We start from the raw sequence: 1,032 nt of genomic DNA on the forward strand, positions 1-1,032 counted from the left end.
TATTCCTTTTATTTTGCAACTGGCTAATGTAAAAATATGTTAGGAGCCTTGTATAAATTTCCAAATCTTAGAATTTAAAAGAAAAACTTTTATGAATTTCTGTCTAAGATAATTTGAACATTGCCGTAATTTTTACGTATTTAGTCAAAATTTGAACTTTAAATGCTTATAAAAAAAAAAATCGTGACTATATATTTCTTTTATTTTTCAATTGCTATTGTAAAAATATATTATGAGCCTTGTATTAAATTTTGAAATCTTAGATATAAAAGGAAAATTATTTTATGAATTTCTAGCATAAAATAATTTACGAATTTTCGTGATTTTTACATAATATGTTGTCAAAATTTGAACTTTAAATGCTTATAAATAAAAATTGTGACAATGTATTCCTTTTATTTTGCAACTGCTATTGTAAAAATATGTTAGGAGCCTTGTATTAAATTTCCAAATCTTAGAATTAAAAAGAAAAACTTTTATGAATTTCTGTTTAAGATTATTTGAACATTGCCGTAATTTTTACGTATTTAGTCAAAATTTGAACTTTAAATGCTTATAAAAAAAAATTGTGCCTATGTATTTTTATAATTTTTGAATGGGAGTTAGAACAACATATGTGGACCCTTCTATTAAATTTTCAAGTATTTTGTCCCAGCTAATTTTTTTTTATCAACATTTATAAAAAAAAAATCAAAAAAAATCGATTATTTCAATTGCCTATAAATAGATTAAAAATTAGTGAAATATTTTGAAAATAAAACTATATAAAGAAAATGTCAATTTAAACAACTGGTAAAATTTTCAAGTGTCTACGACTCATACTTTTTGAATAATAACAAATATCAAAAATCGTTTGAGGCTAAACCGTTATTTAATGCGGTTTTGTAAAAATTTAAATTTCAAACACTCCTAAAAATTTTTTGTCTTAGTCCGGTTGAGTTTTTTTTACAGATATTTAAAGAAAAACTTATGGAGAACCTTGTACCAAATTTTAAAAGCTTAGTTATAAAAGAAAAAAATTTTACGATTTTC

Source organism: Acyrthosiphon pisum, chromosome X (genome assembly GCF_005508785.2).
Source record: "Acyrthosiphon pisum isolate AL4f chromosome X, pea_aphid_22Mar2018_4r6ur, whole genome shotgun sequence".
Classification (NCBI taxonomy): domain Eukaryota; kingdom Metazoa; phylum Arthropoda; class Insecta; order Hemiptera; family Aphididae; genus Acyrthosiphon; species Acyrthosiphon pisum.